The following is a 20,493-nucleotide window of genomic DNA, read 5'->3' as shown; positions in this document are numbered from 1 at the left end:
TCTAGCAGTGCCAGACGACAAAACTTTAGTCAAACAAGATTAGTTAGGGATGTAGCAACACTCCTTGTCAGTTAGATTAATGAAAGGCATGCTGAATCTCTATATTTCATTGCAAATCCTTCAAACCCTTCACATGCATTCGCATCTTTGTACTCAAGATTGTTAAGCGGGTTATTGCTTATGGGTCTTGAGGAATGCCCTGGTTCACTCCTGCCACCACCATGCCACGAGGAGCTATGGGTCTCAAGTTCGGCGACTCAAGGAAAGCGGCCCCTGATGTAAAGGCGGGCGACATTGGGCACGGCAACAGTGACGTGCGAAATACCGCTTTCAGGCGGGTGATTTGAAGTGCGCTAACGCGATGCGAACCACTAAAACGTGATTTTATTTCAAAATAAGCACTTCCTTGGCACAAAAGTAGCACTCCGAGGTTTCTGGACCGCTATTTCAACACTCAAGGGCGACTTAATGTTTGCCTTTAGTGTCCCTTTAACAATACTGCGCTTCACTAGCTTAGAGTGGGCAGATATCGCGGGTAACAGGGCTTTTCTTGCTCTGGGTTCATAACCCCAACATATTTGATCGTGGAAAAACTTTAGCTGTAGTTCTAAAAACCTAATGGAATTGTTTTCTGGCATTTCATGCGTCAAAACTAAAGGTGTTAGGTTTCGCCTGAAGATGTCAAGCACGTTTAAGCAGTTTGATGAAAATCCGCATTTACGTTGTCAATTATGATTTAAAAATCATCAACAAATCTAAAAACCTGGAAACATTCGGTCTTCTAACAGTTGATGATCTCGGGATCGCTCATAGCTAAAAACAGATCACTAAGTACAGGGGCGATGCATGACCCAATGCAAATTCCGTGCTTTTGCAGGTAAGCACCTGTGTCCCAAGTGGCAAATGTAGACCGCAGGTACATGCCAAGCATTTCCAAGAAACCACCTACAGACACTCCGCTACTGTTTTGAAACGTAACGGCCCCTAACCTATCAATCGCCTGTTCAACACACTGTAGTAGCGCATCCTGCGGTAACGAGTAAAACAGATCTTTTATATATATTGAAAAGGCCGACACTTTAGCATTTTTATGCTGCTGCGAATACTCAACGTGCGCACTGATTTTTACCAAGAAAGGGTCTTCTTTCTGAAGCAAGGACGGCTTATCTTGCAGGAACAATGCCAGACATCTTTGCCACCTACCCTCTTCTGAAATGATTACCCGAAGGGGGCATCCAACTTTGTGAGTCTTTGCAGAAAAAAGATATCTAAACAGGACTTTTTGTTATCCTGAAATTGTTTGACAAGTGATTGTATTCCTAGGCGTTTACAAAGTTTCGTAGCTAGCGTCTAAGCATTTTTGAGACTTACTTGGTCCATCCTATTGAAGTTGCTGTTGATAGCCTAGGTAGCCTTTCTACGGAGGACATCATTTGCGAAAACCGCGAAACGACCATCTTTATCCCAGGAGAGCACACAAAGGCGGTTACTGCACAAAAAAGCGGACACTTTTTTCAACGGCTCTGTGTGAGAAGGCCGTACTGAGCGTTCAAGAACGTACACCCCCTGCGAAATACCACTGTTCCTCTCATCTTCCGGTGCGAGTCTCGCTACATGTCCGAATCTTGCTACGGATTTTCATCATGCGGATTTTCATCAAGCTGCTTAAACGTGCTTGACATCTTCAGGCAAAACCTAACACCTCTAGTTTTGACGCATAAAATGCCAGAAAACAATTCCATTAGGTTTTTAGAACTACGGCTAAAGTTTTTCGACCATCACTGGCCACTCTAAGCTAGTGAAGTGCAGTATTGTTAGTACTGTCTCACTAATGCTCTGTCAATGTCTTGCGAGCATATAATTCAGGAAAGCCTAGCGCTTCAAAATAGACGGCTGTCGGAGGCTGGCTGTCCGGACTCCCTTGTGGTCTCTGTAGATGAAGGCCTATTGCGAAAAATGAAAACAATCCGGCAAGGTAACAAGAATGATATGGCAGGCGTCGATGTGCGGAAGAAAATAGCCGTTATTCCGTATATTCATCAGACATCCCATTACCTAAAGATGATGGGAAAGCGTCTAGGCGTCGGCGTCGTGTTTTCGGCTCGACTAAAACTTTCAGTTCTTTGTAAGAAAGCCATCCCGTGTAAAGGCGAAGAAAAGAAATTGTGCAGTACTCGTCACCAGAATCTGTTTGCGCCTTGTGAAGAGGGCGTTGTATACTGCGTGCCGTTGTCTTGCGGACGCGAATACATCGATCGGACAGACCGGCAGATGCATCAACACGAGGCTTAAAGAGCACAACAAGAATTTAAGAGATGGTAACCAGGGTCACCTCCGCTTACAATGCGGTAACTGTGTCGATAAGTCCATGTGTCGGCGTACTAAGCCATGCCATGCCGCGTTCTCAAAAAGTGGCATTGTTTATCGCCACAAAGACCAGTGCGTCAGGGAAATAGTTGAGGCGGCCGAAATTGCTCGTGCGGGAGAGGGATGCGTCAGCATGCCATCGCTTACATTGACGAAGGAGGAGCAAAAATTTATAGAAACTTGGTGATTAGATCTTTGCAGCTATCACCCCATGCACCTGTTGTTTATCGTCTTTTTGCTACGTTTCTGTCCCGCTGTAGTACATATACCTCATGCTGCCAGCGAAATAAACAGTTGAAAGTCAGCGCTCTTTGCACTTTGTCTCTGTTGTCGTTTTTTCCTGCTTTTCCGCACTGTGCCCCTCATCGAAAAACTTATCCAATTTCATGCATTTAGCAAATGCGAAATGTTCCGAGCTTTCGACAAGAGGACAGACTGTGTTTTTTGCTCTACAGTTTGCAATATGGTATACATGATTTCAAGATTTGTGCACTCCTTCTTCATGCAGGAATTGTATAAGTGGCTTCGCAGCATGCTAAAGGTGTAGCCTTCAATATAATGTTAAGCTGCACGTTCACAACAGAACACGGCTAATTCAGGCATCATTCGTAGCCTTCATTATATTGGTCCTTAACTTGTCTTAGTAACATTTTGCCTTGCACAAAGCAACAAAATACCTGTATTTTCAAACTTTATTTACAATGCCACGTTCCTCTGACACACAGTCTAGTCCATATTGCACCACTCTGTGATGCGTCCATCAGAGCTTAAAGGGATACTGAACAAAAATAGGAAAAAAATGACAAAAGCATCGATATTCCACTTGAACGACGCGACTGTTTTGATAACCGGAGCTTACTTAACATATTTTTGAACATCTGGCTGTATATTTTGAGGATTATTAGAATGCTGCACATTTTCCTGTCCTGCTACTTCCCTTTCTCCACCTTTCCTTTACATCCCGCTCTCCCCCTCCCACAAAGGTGCTGAGATGGCCCCACCCTTTACAGGTAGCATTCTTTGCTGCCGGTGCTGTTCATACTGGTTCTAGTAACCTTAGAGTGGGAGTGGAGCGGGTTGAGAGACACGAGCGACGGCTAGCAAGGTTGGCACGCCCATTTCCGGGGATGTTAGACGTCACCTTCTATATTTGACCGCGCGGCCACTAGACGCAGCAGTGTGTGAAAAACGCACTAAATTCATTGTTTTCAGCAATTTTCTGCCTTATGTGAAGGTTGCGTCTACAGATTTCAGCGCCCAAGCTTTCAATCTGGTTGAAAATCTCGATGGCAAAAATTTTGTTATGTCCCTGTAATGAAAATAAAACTGGAAGGCCGTAATGGTACTCGGAGCAAGCACAAGAGGAGGGGCAAGAGATACAAAGATGCAGCACCATCTTCCAACTGAAATTTGTTACAAAGTGTCACACATGTATATACAGTCGAAACCCGCATTAACGAAATCGTGCAACAACAAAATATTTTCCTGTCCCTGGTGAACACCCATAGGATCAATGCATGTCGCAGCTCTCGATAACAAACTTTTGGTAAACTAGAAACCCGCAACAATGAGTACTAACCAGACGTTTCCCCACGCATTATATGGTTTTAACATGGTTCGCACACTCCAAAATGCACTGAAATGTATTTGCTTCACACCTGCACAGTGAGGGAGACCATTGAGGCAGAGGGGATCGTACGGTCAGGTAACGAATGCGCAAGCTTTGCCTTTGTTGCACCTTTCAGATAAGGAGCATTCTTACCTAGCGTGATCTAAGGACAAGGTTTACTGGTAACGCTACATCTTGCTGATGTCAACTATCCCGATTTTCTTATACAGAGTATGGTTTTTCTGTGTATGCACATGTGCGCACCTATCTAATAAATTTCAGTTGGAAGATGGCACTACGTCTCTACATCTTGTCCCTCATCATGTGTTTGCACTTAGTACCATTACGAATGATTTAGTCCAACTAGCCAAAATCACAACTTTCTCGAAGCTCGTACTTTTTCATGCAACAAACACAGGAACCTGTTGCATGTATTAGAAACAGTAAACAAACAGCACACAACACCACTCAGCTTAAGAAATGCGTTCCAGGTGGCCAGCTCTGTTGGCATTCATTATTTTTTTGCCCAATGCAGTGGTGTTCCTGGAAGCGTGTTATAAGTGAACATTACCCTGTCAGTAAAAACATGCAACAGGTTGCCCATCACGGGGGTGATTCTGCTGTGGCACATGTGCGCTACAGGGTGTGCCAGAAAAGAACGAACTTCTGGTCGCCGTTCTTGAATTTGAGTGAATTTAATCCAGGTGGAGGTTACAAAACAGCAATAATTTTGAAGTTAATTTGGTGAAAAAAAAATTTTTGTCGCTTATAAAAAAAAGAAAAACGAACTTTCAGTAAAACTTGTACATCTTAGCAGCGCAGTGGAACGAACACAATAAAAAACAATTTGATACCTCTTGGGGTGCTCAAGCTTTTCGCGCCTTGTGTGCCATCGAGTCGTCATTCAAGAAGGATTTTGAACTTATGGCGCTCGGAGCTACGCCACCAGAATCGTCACTGCCAGGTGTGTCTGCGGGTCCTCTCGGCTGCACTTGTCGGCGACAACCAGCAGGGTGAAGGTGTGTTCCGTAGGTTCACACGTGAGGCCGCCAACGTGACTGATTTCCTGTGGGCCAGAACTCTGCATCGCTGCTTGCCTGGACCAGGAAACGTGCATCCACTGAGGACAAGTCTGACAAGTCTGGGAAGGTGACGTTCCTTGGAAATTGCCCCTTGCCAGATAATGTGAGTAATGTGTTAGATAATGGTCCAAAGTTTTGCACCGAGTTGAGGGATAACCCTGTTGAACTGCTTTCTGTGGTGAGGAATGTCGCGAATAGAGTGGAGCCCGATGAGCAAAACCGGGTTGTTTCCGAAGGTGTTGACTGCCTTATATCCAGACGTAAGCGTTTCAGGTCCAGCATTCAGGTTCAGGACACCATAAGCTTTTTGAAGAAATATAACTTATCGCTTCTGGTGTCAGATAAAGGGGGTGGATTTGTCGTGCTCTCTACAGATGTGTTCTCAGAAAAGGCTGATTTAGCTGTTAAAAAGAATTTTTTGCCCTTCAAATGCTCGCGAAAGGAACTAAGGAAGAAAGCTTTGGCTCTTTGTGATGCGATGAGCTTGCAGAATTTGAAGAAGAACATAGGTGGTGCAAAAAAAGACCTCTTAGATATGTTTTTCGCGGTTAAGACGCACAAAGAAGGAATGCCATTTAGGACGATTGTAACCGAAAGACACTCATGGCAGGGTGCACTATCAAGGTTCCTGCAAAGGCATCTCAGTTTGCTTGAATTGAATGACCCTTACCATGTGGCCAATTCAGACTGTGTTACAGTTTCTTTCAAAACATGAGCATCCTCAGCAGCCGTTATATGCCTTCTCTATTGACGTTGTCGATCTTTTTCACTCTATTCCCCAAGAGCAACTGTTTTGTTCTGTAAGTGAGAGTATAGATGACTTTGATCCTGTGGCCTTCCAAAATGCTATAGGCTTAAATATAGACAATTTCATGGAATTATTGAGATTTTATCTGTCCTCTACCACCGTTTCTTTTAATGATATTCCTTTCCTTCAAAAGGATGGAATTTGTATTGGATCTTGTATTGCTCCAGTTTTAAGCGATTTATTTTTATCCTTCTGCGACAAGCGTATCTCTGCGTGCATCGAACGATCTTGTGCTGCTAAGATTTTAAACATCTTTAGATATGTAGACGATTACTTAGTAATCCTAAAGGAAGCGAAGCCGGGGGTTTCTGAAGAGGTCGTGCAACAAGTGCTGAGCATTTTTGAGACATGTGGCAAAGGGCTCCGATTCACGTTTGAGCTACCTGAATGAGGATGTGTGCAGTTTCTTGATCTCCGCCTAAGTGTGCATGAAAGTCAGGTATGTTGGAGATATCATCCGAGAACCAAAAAACCTGTCCTCAGCTACGATTCGGCCCATTCTAAGATAGTAAAAAGGGGTATAGCGAAAAACAGCATGCGCGCTGCTCTCAGAAAGTCTTGCGATCATGAGGTAAATTGCAGCCTTCAGCTCCAGGTGCTCCGCCTACGCAGGGCTGGCTACCCCATTGAATTGTTGGCTTCCATTGCCGGAAGCTTGATTAAGGAACTGCACAACGGGATACACACTGGCCCAATCGGCAGGACGCCAAAATCGGGCGCCCCGTGGTTGTGCCGTATGTGCTTAACCTCTCCCATCGCCTCAAGAAGGTGGCCGGGAAGTGCGGCATTTCAGTTGTTTTTTCGGCACCTGGCAAGCTCGCACGCATGTGCAGTCGTGTGAATGGGGTTGAGAAGGTTGGCTGTACAAAAAAGCACGCCACGAAATTCATTGAATGCCATGTGGGTGTGGTGTATAGGATCCCACTCACCTGTGGAATGTGCTATGTAGGCCAAAGTGGCCGATGCATTAATGATAGGCTGAGAAAGCATCGCGCAGCTGTCAATTCATTGGCGGGGGGTGGACATTTGGCAGATCACTGCCGTAGGTGTCCTGCACACCTGGCTTTGAGAGCACCCGTATCTTGCGCAGCTTTGCTGCTCAGCAAGCGCGCGAAATCTACGAAGCATATTGTATAAGTTTAGAAGCTGACAAGTGCGTGAGTACGCCGTCACTGGCTTTGCATGCAAAAGAGATAGACTATCTGAAGCGACATTGCAGATATCAGTGTTAGTAACGCCGTCTGCACCTTTTTGAAGGTTGTGCGCATGTCTGTACAATTTCATCGTTTCTGTGTTAATAAACCCTCAGTTGATGTCTAGCGCCCGTCCTGTCTACGTGTGCCTTTCTATTGTGTTCGTTCCACTGCGCTGCTAAGATGCACAAGTTCCACACCCACCAACTAGCCCAAATTTCCGCGTTGAAATTGAGTAAAAACCCTGTCAGTAAAAACATGCAACAGGTTGCCCATCACGGGGGTGATTCTGCTGTGGCACATGTGCGCTACAGGGTGTGCCAGAAAAGAACGAACTTCTGGTCGCCGTTCTTGAATTTGAGTGAATTTAATCCAGGTGGATGTTACAAAACAGCAATAATTTTGAAGTTGATTTGGTGAAAAAAGTTTTTGTCGCTTATTAAAAAAAGAAAAACGAACTTTTGTTCCCCCAAAAAAACTTTTCCGCCAATTTCGCAATTTCTGAATTTTAAACACACCAGCGAAAACACAATATGTGTTCCTCTCAAAGAAGTGGAATGCAATCTTATGAGTGTTTATTTAGCTTTGTTGTAGAGAGGCTTTTGAGGACAAAATGACACACATGGTAAACGGCACTGCTGCAGAAAGGTAAATTGAGAATAATAAAAGTCGGTAAATATAGATTTTGATATCTGAACTTTTTTTCCCAAAATTCGTCATGGTTATTGAGCCACCACAACGTAACCATCAGCCATTGTTTACTGACAGCCATAGCGAAACCTTGTTAACTGCACCTTGTAGCCATAGCAACAAGGTGCAGTGAACTTACAGGTAAGTCACTGAGCTATATTAATGATAATTTCTGGCGTTACAGCGTGCCTCGTAAGCAAAATGTGCTTATGAGGCACGCTGTAATAGGGGGCTTCGAATGAATTCCGAGCAGGTGGGGTTGTTTACCATGTAGTGGCATCTAAGCAATTGCGTATTCATGCATTTTCTCACTACTGAAACGCGGTAGCCTTGGCTGGGAAATGAACCTGCATCCTCAAGCTGCTAAGAAGCGGCACCATACCTGCTAAGCTACAACTGCAGGTCAGTGAGCCATATTAAAGGGGTACTGACAGAAAATTTTGCGGCCGAGGTAGCCTGCGGGATCGATTGCAGTGAACATGTGTGTGTCATCTGCAAAATATCAACAGCGAATATAGCTTGGTACATATTTTCAATTAATTTTGAAGTTTGCGTAAGCGATCGATATACTCGGGCTATTGACATCCTCAAAGGTGACCCTTGGTGACCCCCTACTTTGCTCACGTGACCACACTGCAACAAGTTATGATGAGGCGCTGGCGATGAGGGCATCGTCAATGTACGCAAGCACAGTAGGGAGGCCCCGTGTAACCTCAGAAATGAACCGCTGGGAAGTTTGAGCTAAATTGCGGATTCCAAAGGGCATCCGCACGTATTCGACCACAGGTCGAAACACTCGACAAAATACAGGCTGCGAAGCGACCACAAACTAAAAAAGAAGTACGCTCGTTCTTGGGTCTTACAGGTTATTACAGAGATTTAGCGCACAACTACTCTGAAGTATCCTACCCACTGACCGAATTAACAAAGAAGAGGGCCCCTAACAAAGTTCTTCGGGGAGAACGAGAACAGAAATTATTTGATGGACTCAAGATTTTCCTATCTACGCCGCCTATTCTGAAAGCACCTGATTTTTCAAAACCAATTGTACTCCGCACCGATGCATCATCGAGAAGTGTAGGTGCCATAGTCATGCAGCGTCACGAAGGAATACTGCACCCACTGTCATACGCAAGCCGCAGACTCCAACCACGCGAAGCTGCTTACTCTACAGTGGAGCGAGAGGCTCTGGCTCTTACGTGGGCGGTCCGAAAATTTCATATCTACTTATTCGGCCGAACGTTCATTCTACAGAGTGAACACAAACCGCTTGTGTACATCAAGTCGGCCAAGCATGTAAACAGCCGCGTGTTACAGTTGAGCCTCATACTTATGGAGTACGACTTTTCGGTCGTGTACATAAAAGGCAGCGAAAATGTAGGCGCAGATTATATGAGCTGTTTACCAACTCCGTGAGCAACGTCTTAAAGACTCGGTGTTTAGTGGTATCAATGTCATGTGGAGTCAACCTTACAGTGCAATACTATACAGGTATCATGACGCTTTAGTTTTGTGACTTGTTTGTATTTTTTTTCTGGTGTGCACTTTTGTGATCAATTGTGCCGAGTGTGCGGGGATCTGAACTGCTGTGCTGTGCAGTGGTACATACGTGCGTGTTTCCGTCTGCGAACCAACGTGTCCCCAGTGCCTTCAAGTTCTTCTAACGGAAGAACTTTCTAAAGTGGGGGGTGATGTGATGAAGCAACTTGAAGAAATGCGAGTGTAGCAGACGACAGCGCTGCATCCCTTACAAGATGACGAAAATGGAGGGACATTGAAGCTCGCGCATCGAAAAAAAAAGAGAGAAGGCGCTCGCGCAGAACGGAGCTGTTGGAACGCCGAGGCGACAAGACGAATCGAGAGAGCCGAGGGCGAACCCGCAACTACGCGCGAGGTTCAGAAGGCCGGGTTCTTGTCTTCGAGCCGCTGACGTCCTCGGGGCACGGCGTGTCGGCGTGACCCGGCACGAGTTCTGGCTGAGGCCTCCTGTGGACATCTCAGGCACGGAGAGTGCCCTCTAGACCCTGGAGCTGGTGACCCTGTCCAGCGAGCCGACGTCGATGACTGTGTGCGGCTACGCCTAGGCCTGGTGATGCCTTCTGCAGCGGGACGCTGACCTGTGTACCCAAGCGCCGGCTGCACCACGAGTACGCAACGGGTTCCACCTCAAGCCACCGGGCTACGGCACAGACTTGTGAGACTGCTTACTCCTTTTTGTTATGTTTGCGAACCGCGTGCACGACTAGTTACTGTACTTGTAATGTGTGTATCTCGTTGAATATAACTTCCTTTTGTGTTCCGCACTGTCTCCATCCTCCTCGCGTCACGCGCCTTGCGACGTGACTAATCTCACCATCACAATTATTAGCCGGTGAAAGCCAACGGTTCAGCCGACATAGGCTTCTCACATCTTATTTTCAATGATTTATACGGAACTTTGCTTCAATGGCTGCGCTACTGCACAAGCTACTTGCTTCCGATGTACCATTTGTGTGGTCCGAAGAATGTAAATTGGCGTTTGCGCTGCTGAAGGTAGCCCTCACGTAAAACCCTGTACTCTGGCATTTTGATGAGAGCGCACCGACTCTCCTGCACACAGACGCTAGCGCCCGCGGCATAGGTGCTGTTCCTCTGCGATGGGACGACACTTCACGAGAGAGAGCCGTTGCGTACGCTAGCCGCGTACTGACTCCTACCGACAAAAAAATGTACGACCACTGAGCAGGAGTGCTTGGCTGTGGTTTGGTCAGTACAGATGTTTCGTCATTATCGGCACGGCCGTTGTTTCATAATTTTTATGGACCACCACGCCTTATGCTGGCTTTCTACACTAAACAACCTGTCCGGACATTTGGGTCGGTGGATTCTACGTCTCCAAGAGTAGGACTTTGACATGAATTACAAGTCTGGCAAGAACCATCAAGACACTGACGCTCTTTCTCGTTGCCCACTACCTACCACTCCGCTCGACGCTCCTGCAACCGTTTGCGAGAACACCCGCTTAGACGCCAGTTCTAGTTCAGTTCCCTGCCGCGCCTCGGTAGACCAGCTACCAGATGACAACGATCAGCCGTTCAGCTCTCGCCAGCTGGCTCACCCGTACTGCCGGTGCATTATAGACCACCTCTCTGCAGTTTCCCGTCCACCTAACGCGCGGCTTCGTCGTCAACTCTCGCAGTTTATTCTGGAGAACGGTGTGCTGTACCGCCTTTTCTAACCCTCTGACAGTCAACGCCTGGGGCACGTTCTACCACGCTCTCTTAGAAATCATGTACTTAACGCCCTTCACGACGATTTGAGAGCTGGCCATCTTGGCTTTCACAAAATCCACAAGTATGGCTTGGTGGGCTAGTTGGTATTGCATCTTAAAGGCTACAGCGCACAAAGACGGGGACAGCAGAAGAAAACACAGGACGAAGCGCCGATCGGCGCTTCGTCCTGTGTTTTCTTCTGCTGTCCCCGTCTTTGTGCGCTGTAGCCTTTAAGACAAAATCCACGACCGCATTCGGAGCCGTAATTATTGGCCTGGCCTTTCTACCAGCGCAGCGAGGTACCCAGGCTCCTGCTCTTCTTGCCACCGTCGCAATCTTCCGACATCTGCTGCCGCCGGCCAATCACAGCCACTTCCGTTCCCCAAAACACCATTCGAGGTCGCAGGTGTTGACCTTTATGGTCACCTTCCCGTCACTGGCGCTGGAAAGTTATGGATAGTGACCGCCGTGGACGACCTAACTGGCTACGCTGAGACAACTTCAGTGATTACTGGTTCAGCTTCGGAAGTTGCTGACTTCGTCATTCACGCTATAGTTCTGCATGATAGTGCTCCTGGTGTACTCCTGAGCGACCGTGGAAGGAAATTCTTACCACAACTGTTAAGTTGTGATAAGAATTTGTAACGCGCTTCTGGCACTACACACAAGGTAGTGTTAGGTACCATCCTGAAACTAACGGCCTGACCGAAAGGTTTCATCGAACCGTTGCCCACGTGATCACCGTCTGAATCAGACGACAAAAACCAGAAGAGAAAAACTGGGATGAACTTCTACCATTGCTTACTTTCGCCTACATCAGGGCTGTTAAGCGCACAACCCGCCATTCACCGTTTTATCTCGTTTACGGGCGTTCGCCACCAATTTACTCGACGTTTCTCTCTTTGCCTGCAATGGTCATTCATCCTCGACTTCTAGCAAATGATATATTTCGAGACTTGCGCAGTGTCGCCATCCTACTCGCATGGACACAGAAGCCACGCAACAAGACAGGAAGATCATTTACGACATATCCCAACACGTTGTCGCCTTCTGACCAGGAGACGAGGTGCTGCGTTTGACACCAATTCGCACAGCTAGCCTGTTTGAGAAGTTTCAGCCTCGGTCCATCGGCCCATACATAGTTTTGCAGCAGACTTCGCCTGTTACCTATCGTCTGACACCACTTGTCCCAACTGACCACCGTTACCGCAGTACCGAGATTGTTCACGTCTCTCGCATGAAGCACTTCACGCGACGTTCGTCGTCGCCTCGAATTGCAGCGGCCAAGCTGGGGGAATTAGTGTAGGCATCTATTATGCACTTGTTCTTCATCTCTGCGTTATTGTAATCACCATCACGCATGATGTCAATTTTCTTTTGTTCTTATTGTGACAGTATTTATATGGACACTCTCGACTGGTCTTTGGCGTCGCTGACACCGTTGCCGTCACCGCCATGGCCCATATATGTATAAGTAGTAAAATCTACCGATAAAAATATTTAGGAACTTTTCTTGTTGAAACGCGGGCTCGAACGGGCGATTTCTCGAGCATGCGGCGTTGGACGGCTAGGTGACGAGGTGCACATCTTTCAGCATCCTTACGGCGACCTATTTATATACACCATTTATTTCAGCGTGCTCTCTTGGTCACCATCGAGATGGCGCGCAGGTTGTGAGGGGCGCGCTTTAAAGGTCATTGTCCCGCTCTTGATGCACGCGCTCCACTTGGCTCGCCAGGTGCACTTTGCCCTATAGGGCCTGCTCGCCTGCGCGCGCGCTATTTTCTGGAGGGAGGGGGGGGGGGTGTATGTCTTGTTCTGTCATCGCGATGTCCGCGATGAAGTCACAGAGCGTACGAGGGTCACTTCGCTCGCTGCAGTGGCGGCGTTTGCGAAAGGAGCGTGCTGTTAACCAGAAAGAAGTAACAACTGTGACAGTTTTGATTGCGCGCTCGTCCTGTGCATATCTGTGCATTCGGTTCGTGCGTCTTTCTTCATGTTTCAAGGAACGACGGTGACTTTTTAAGGCTCGTTTTTCTTTGTTAGAAACAATATAATTGAGAACTAACAGACAATAATTCGAATGAAAGTATGTGGGGTGGTATTTCTAGTAATTAGGATATAATTGTCAAGAAAGTAAAGTGGGGGTGATTCCACGTAAGATCGAACAAACGATGGCTAGTCGAGCTCTCAAATTTATTTCAAAATTTTATATATTATTGCCTGATGAGCGGAAAGAAGAGATCCGCAATTTGTTTTGCCGCCAAAAAATTTTTCGAATCACAGGAAATCGATAATGACGAAGAGGTGGAGGGGAGCGCTCATCCGCTCTGCTGTTTTGGCCAAATTTCGTTATTAATTGCACAAAATATATTAAAGTTAGGTAGCTGAAATTTATTTACCTAAATATATGCATGTTTTTGCTTCTGCTCAGGTATTTTTAGTTTTTATGCGTAGTGTAGATGTTTTTATAAAAAACCTCGAAAATGGCCCAATTAGCAAAATTTTCTTTACTTTGAAGGTCTTTATCTCAAAAACGCCTCGTAGCAGAGCTACAAAAATTCCGCATTACGTTCTTCGCATGCTTATCTACCAAAGTGCCAAATCTTGTATTTATATAATTTTTCAATAAAGAGATATGATTGGGCTAAGTTCAAGAAAACACCGAACAATGGAAACTTCTGACGACAATTAAAAAAAAACCCCATTTTTTAAATTCTTAAACTTTGTCCACTTATTCTCCTCCACATCAGCTTTCACGATCTATAAAAACATGTTGCATAATGTCGTTTCGCTAATAGTTACGGCCCCTCCAATGAGACCCTTAGGCAAGGACGGGCAATTCTGACTTCTTGCCCAGCAAGTGTATAAAATGCAGGCAAGATTGAATTTCTTTATATTAAAAGGCCAACAGTACCGAAAAAAGGTGTCGCCGGCACTGAAGACGTTAATTTTGAAATTATTTGGTCACTGCAGCGGCCACGAGCGCGGAGCTACCGAGCAGGCGCGCGCGCACCCGAGATGCTCGTTGTAAGAGACGGCGCAATGAGAGCTCGTTCTCACGTCCTCAGACCGATTGAGTTCGAAACAGCAACACCTCTCTGGTGACTTGAACGCAGGTGCACTGGAGCTTCGCTATTCTATCCGCCCTCTGTTCGCATCTCAGCTAGGTGCTGATAACACGGCGGAGATGAAAGCAAGATTAAAACTCTATAAGGGAGCTATGAGCGCTCGCTTCACGCACGCTGCTGCCACAGAAACTGCGCGGCGCCAGTTACGATCAGTGGAAAGCATGAACGTGGCGCTCCAGTGGCAAAGCAAAATATGGATTGTCAAAGGAAAGAAAAGCAAAACTATCGGTAACCGGATGCGCTTGCCTATATTAGATGTCGGCAGCAGACGGCCTGAACTGGCCGCGCGTTCGGTGCGCTGCTCACACTTCATTCGGCGCGGATAGTTCTTGTGCTTTGCTCTTACGCTACTCCTCCTGTGCGTCTCATGACGAGAAAGTATAGCTCTGAATGAGTCTATTGTGAAGACTACCTTTCGAAGCACAAGAAGCTTAAAGGAGTACTGGCACGAATTTTAAAAAATTTCAGATTGTTGCTCTAAATAAAAATACTGGTGTCGAGAAACCTAAAAAGACTATTGTAGTGCCTGGGAATGCATCCTATATATTTTAATTAGCGCCACCTTAAAAAGACACTTTCGGTTTCGATATCGAGGGTGTGGCTTCTCAGTGTCGTTTCATAGCAGTGTGACGTCACGGAGATACAGCAACTCGCGACGTACTAGCGGGAAATCCGTCATCTGCTCGTGATGGAATAGACAACGATGAGTGAATTGTCGTCCAGTGACCCTGACAGTGGTTTCTACGATTTAGGCTGCATGCAGGACGCAGAACTTGCGAACTCGGAGGAACTGTCTTGACTCGTCGGGATAATGTCCTTGCAGTGTGGCTGGCTTGCAAATGCTCAGCGACGAAAACTTTAAAGTCAAATTAAAAATATTTTATACGTGTTCTCCGACTCCATTGTGTGGACAGCGTGGACACTGCATACCAACGAACCAAAAAATGTCCCTTTTGCGATGTCTCAAAATCGTGTGAGTACTCGTTTAATTATTGCAAAGAAGCCAAAATTTCGCAGAGTTACCGACCTAGACATAAATGCTTTGAAGGAACGTTTAACGCCCGAAAGATCAGTGACTGTCAGTGAGACGGACTACTTGTGCTACACGTGCTTTTGCTACCACTGCAATGAAAGATCCTCACGGAACGCACAGTTTAACGATGACATTCTTATGCCCCCTGAAAAAGAAATCGACGCAATTAACCAGGTCACTGCGACTACCGGTGCACGTGCGTTCAAGTCACCCGAGTGGTGTAGCTGTTTCGAACTCAATCGGTCTGAGGACGCGAAAACGAGCTCTCACTGCGCCGTCTCTTACAACGAGCATCTCGGGTGCGCGCGCGCCTGATCGGCTACTTAACTTTAATATATTTTGTGCAATTCATAACGAAATTTGGCCAAAACAGCAGAGCGGATGAGCGCTCCACTCAACCTCTTCGTCGTTATTGATTTCCTGTGCTTCGAAAAAATTTTAGGCTGCAAAACAAATTGCGGGTCTCTTCTTTCCACTCATCAGGCAATAATATATAAAATTTTGAAATAAATTTAAGAGGTCGACCAGCCATCGTTTGTTCGATCTTACGTGGAATCGCCCGTGGACGAAAAGATGACTTGCCGCCGGCAGGGACCGAACAAGCGACCTTCGAATAACGCGTCCGATGCTCTGCCACTGAGCTACGGCGGCAGTCATCCTCTCGTCCACTATATGGGGTATATATCTAATGTTATGACTGGGGTTGCGTGGCTGATGCGAACACGGGTGTGCATCGTGCTCGGAGCAGTCAGAAGGACACGTTGACGGACGAAAGGTTTTATGTACAGACTATTTACATGTTTTCGCTCTCAGTCAACATGACTGCCAGCCCGACCACATCGGTTGGCTCGACTCCTCAGCAAGGGATCGGCACGGCCTTAAATTGGGTAGCAGTCTATTGTGACGTGTCTTCTCCAGCCATGTGCTGACCGAAGGGCAGATATTGACTCCCCTCCATGTTCTCCGAACTTGGATGCAAGGGTATAACAGCACGCAGGTGTTCACTCCCCTCCATGTTCACCGAACTGGGATGCGTGGGTATAACAACACGCAGGTATTGACTCCCCTCCATGTTCTCCGAACTGGGAAGCGCGGGTATAACAACACGCATGTTTTGACTCCCCTCTATGTTCTCCGAACTGGGATGCGCGGGTATAACAGCACGCAGGTGTTAACTTCCCTCCATGTTCTCTGAACTTGGATGCGCGGGTATAACAGCGTGCAGGTGTTAACTCTCCTCCATGTTCTCCGAACTGGGATGCGCGGGTATAACAGCACGCAGGTGTTGGGAGCGCTATTGTCTGTCTCCTGCACCCCCCCCTCAGGAATGCTGCTGTCAGTCGTTGGGCAGCGTGAAAGAATGAGGACTGGTGTCAGTTGTCGGGGCCGGCTGGGCGAAGCCTCCGTTTTCCAGTATCCGTCTTTGTTGGATAAGTCGGTTACATTGTGGCCCTTGCGCTGAGGCACAACAGCACCCCCGCCGCCAAACAATGCATCAGGAGGACGACCTGCTCAACGTGGCTCGGCTGAATTAATGCGGTCGGACTCCATGCTCATCCATAGGTCTCGAGCCGAAGCTCCCAGGAGCATCCTCTATTTCATGACATTCCACATGAACACGCAGCTCGCATGGACTCGGGGTTTCTACAGATAAGACGAACTCGACAGGGCAACCATTGTCAAACCACACCAAACGCTGCAAGTGCCCTCTGCACTCCCTCGAATCGCCAGACGTGAACTAAGCCAACCCTACTAACAACTGCGTATCTCATGGCGACGAGTTCAACAACAGACCTCAATTTCAGGTGTTGTTATAGAAACAACTTTGAGGGAATACAAGAATTGTAATTGTACTATAGTTGCTTAGGCATGGAAGATAAACAACCAAGGAAGCCAACGGAAGCTCAAAGGCCTCTCTAAATCCTCACTAATTGCTCCCGGCAAAGGCGTAACACAATAAGAACATAAAACGGCTGTACTAGCTATGAAATGAACTTGAAAATAAAGGTTACACTGCTCATCAAACAATGTTTACTTAAAACAACGTCACCTGCTCACGCTAACTAGTACAAAATTCAAACTCAACCAACAGCTAGCTGTGTTGAAACAGTTTTCAACTAAAACGCTAGAAGACTACCTTCCAAAATGTAGACACTACATAGGTCAAAATTACTGCCTCTACAGTAAACACAAACAAATAAATTTCGGTTACGCTCGACAAACGTTACCACTCTTTCACAATTAGCGGTTGTACCAATATTTACTCACGGCTAACATGCCTCATTTTACGCCGTCAGCTCATTCTCATGCGGGGCACTGCTTTCGCACATGTTATTCTTAATATTGCGCCACTAAAACTAGACATGTTCCCGTGAGCACTTTGTCACGCTGCACCCACATCAGGAACTTAATTCGCAAACGACATCCGTAATTGCACGTACTAGTGCCACTGCGAGCTCCTACTCCGCGGACGTACGACTAACCTAGCTCTACTCTTGCGGTCACAATTCTTACAAACAACCGAGCGACTCTCGCGATAACCTTTCCTGATTCGCTCCTACACAGAACGTACGCGAAAAGAACAACAAACAAACAAAACCAATTTTCGCGTGGCTCTGCCAAAGCTCGCACAAAGCCTAGCGTGCCCTATCCTTTCCGCAAGCACCCAGTTTACCGCCTACGGTTCCGCTACCCTGCACGTGGGACAGCCTGACTTAATGTTTCCTTGCGTCCACGCATGACACGCAACGGAAACGCCACACATTCTTTTCACAGTGAGGTGTCGTAACGCTATTCAAGGCGCTCCTCCCTTAAAGCCCTCGACTCGCTCTGATGCGTGTCACTAACCTTCCGATAGCTAACTGCACAACGCATAACGGCAAACAAAATCATAGAGCGCTAAAGAAAACAAAGTTGAATAAGAGTCACCTAAGCCATCAATACTTGCGGAAATAACAAGTATTACAAATACAAGCGGGGTGAACGACACGCATGAAAGTTTTTCACCCCCTCGTCAATCCCCACAACGTTGCTCGAAGTGGACTTGCCTTTGTCGCCTCCTGCTACTTCGCGAAAATAACCGACCACGCGGTTCAAAAGTATGCACCAAGAAACGAGAAAAAACGAGAAAGCGTCCGCAAAATTCGCTCAAAATCAACACTCAAAATTCCTTTCAACAAACCTTGAGTCGATATTCCATTAAAAGCGAATAGCTGTCCTCAATACCTTTTCAGGCGCACTCGCGGTGGTCGCGCCCAGAAGGCTTTTCTCGTCAAGCGGGGTCAACGAAACGCATGAAAGTTAATCAGCCCCTCGTCAATCCCCACTACGTTCCTCGAAGCGGACTTGCCTTTGTCGCCTCCTGCTACGCAGAAAATCACCCACTACGCAGTTTCGCACCTGATCGAACGCTCCGCGAAAAGCACAACGGGGAGTTCATATGCCGGCTGACCCTTTCCGAGAACTATGCGCTTCTCTCTTTTTCTCTCGGCGGTTCGAACGCATGCGGTAGAAACTTGTCAATGATGACAATCGCGCCTCCCTCGCAATTTCGCGCCGACGTCCGAGCTTCTTCCTGAAACGCGTCGCGACCTTTGCCGCATTTCTGTCTTGCGGACGCTTTCTTCTTTTTGCACGTTTGTTAGTACATACTTTTCAGCCTTTATCACGATTACTGTGTGCGTGACACCTCGCTGCGCTCCTGCATCTACTCGGCAGTGAAAAAGTTGGGAACAGGCGGAAACCTCAGCCTCTGAATCTCATTGACATTCTTTTACTCGCGATGCGCTTAGCGCCCAATCTAAATCCCCGCGGGACTCTCAACTTGGGACTTGTCCTATCACGCCTTTTTGGAATTTCAGGCCAAACCTTCAACTTGGCGTCTCGAGAGATGTGGTCGTCGCGTTTAGCCAGCGCTTTAGCACGCTTACCGCTACTGGTCTCTCTTTCGTGCCCCTTCTTTTCGCCGGCGCCTTTTCCTCACCGAACGGCACGGAATGCTGGCAGCTTCGACGCACGCACTCGCAAGTACGCTGCCTTCGATATTCACCGCCAAAACCTCAAGCGGCTCAACTAGCCTACACTATTTTTCAACCACCACATTCTTTTTATGCAGCTTCAAGCAATAGGCGTAACTGGTCCTGCACTATTATTAATAAAAAATGACCTACTCAATAGAAGCCAAGTTGTCAGTTTGTTAGGTCATAAATCTATACTTAAAGTAACAAATATAGGAGCACCTCAAGGTTCTATTCTCGGCCCACTTCTTTTCATTATTTACATAAATTATTTGCCATCTTGCCTTACCAGTTCAGAATGCACACTGATAAATGCCTCCAATGTCTGACACAGAAGCTAAATGATGACCTTTCATGCTTGGCTGCTTGGTGTATCCATAATAAATTACAAATGAATCCCACTAAAACGAAATTCGTTGTTTTCCACTCTCACCAACGTGAACATAATTATATCCCGCCAATATTTCTAAATCAATTCGCAATTGAAGCAGACGATGAGGCGACCTTCTTGGGAATTAAACTGGACCGTCATTTGAATTTTCATTCGTATGTTGCATACCTGCGAAAAAAAAATGACTTACGGCATACGTGTTCTAATTAAATCCCGCGATATATTTTCCAAACCCACATTACTTTCATTGTACTACGCTTTTATTCATTCTCATATTAATTACTGTATCACATCTTGGGGCAATACCTACAGCAGTCATCTCGTCTCCCTTCAAACTATGCAAAATCACTCTATTACAATACTTACCCACAGTCATTATCGCAGTGATGCTAAAGCACTCCTGCATGCCAACAACATCCTAACAATTGAGAACACTTTCAAATATAATCTAGGAATACTATTTTTCAAGCAAATAATAAATCAGCTTCCTTTGTTTATAATCCCTCCATCAAGTCTAGAGAATACAAACTTGACAAGGTTTGCACAAAATCACAATTTTATCTTACCTATAGTTAATACTAACTATGGCAAACAAACAGCCCACTTCACTGGAATCTATTTCTGTAATACTATACCTTCAGGAATAAAAACCTCGGAATCAATCGGCATATTCAAAAAAGATATGAAAACTTTCCTCTCATCTATTCCATAATGTGGATAGTTTCCAGATAGTTTCACTTCTATTACTCCCGCTCCCTTTCGTGCCTTCTCACAACCTAATGTTAACGCAGCATCCCATCATCATCCTACATTGCTGATATCAGATGTCTCTGTTTAGTTTTCTTTTTCGTAGTTTATTTTTTAACATTTTTCACCATGGTAATTATCTGAAAACTGTTTAGGAGAGTTGAATTACCTCTAT

This window comes from Rhipicephalus sanguineus, unplaced genomic scaffold (assembly GCF_013339695.2).
Source record: "Rhipicephalus sanguineus isolate Rsan-2018 unplaced genomic scaffold, BIME_Rsan_1.4 Seq209, whole genome shotgun sequence".
Classification (NCBI taxonomy): domain Eukaryota; kingdom Metazoa; phylum Arthropoda; class Arachnida; order Ixodida; family Ixodidae; genus Rhipicephalus; species Rhipicephalus sanguineus.
This window is presented reverse-complemented; position numbering follows the sequence as displayed.